Source organism: Galeopterus variegatus, unplaced genomic scaffold (assembly GCF_000696425.1).
Source record: "Galeopterus variegatus unplaced genomic scaffold, G_variegatus-3.0.2 Scaffold15054, whole genome shotgun sequence".
In the NCBI taxonomy this organism is placed as follows: domain Eukaryota; kingdom Metazoa; phylum Chordata; class Mammalia; order Dermoptera; family Cynocephalidae; genus Galeopterus; species Galeopterus variegatus.
Window position 1 is genome coordinate 20,868 of NW_007741165.1, and position 706 is coordinate 21,573.

Here is a 706-nt window from a genome sequence, read left to right on the forward strand (position 1 = left end):
CCCCTGGTGGACAGTAGGCAAGATGACAGAATGCTGCTGCCTCTGGAGGATGGCCAGCCAGATGACAGGGTACTACTGCCCCCTGGTGGACAGTAGGCTGGATGACAGAGTGCTAATGATCCCTTGTGGACAGCCACTGGGATGACAGGGCGCTACTACCCCCTTCTGCACAGCCACTGGTATGACAAAGCACTATTGCCATCCGCGGATGGTAGACTGGATTACAGAGGACTATTGCCCCCTGGTGGATGGCAGGATGACAGAGTGCTACTGCCCCCTGGTGAACAGTAGGCAGGAAGAGACTGGGATTACAGAGCACTATTNTCATAGAATGGCCAATTTGAAGAACAGAAAAGATTGAAAAAATGAGTGGAGGCTTATTGACGTATGGGACAATATTAAACATATATTTGTGTTATGTGGGTAGAAAAAAGAGAATGGAACAGGAAAGTTACTTGAAGCAACAGTGGCCACATTTTACTAAATTTGGTGGAAAACATCAACATTCAATCCAAGAAGCTGAGCAGGCCCCAAGGAGAACATGTAGAAAGAGATCTGTACACCTAGGCATGTGGTCAGCAAACACTAAGACCAATGATGAAGAGAAAGTCGTAAAAGCAACCAGAGGCTGAAAAAATAATCTCATTATATACCAGAAAGGAACAATATGAGCAGCAGCTGACTTACCAGATTTTTTAGCAAAGCA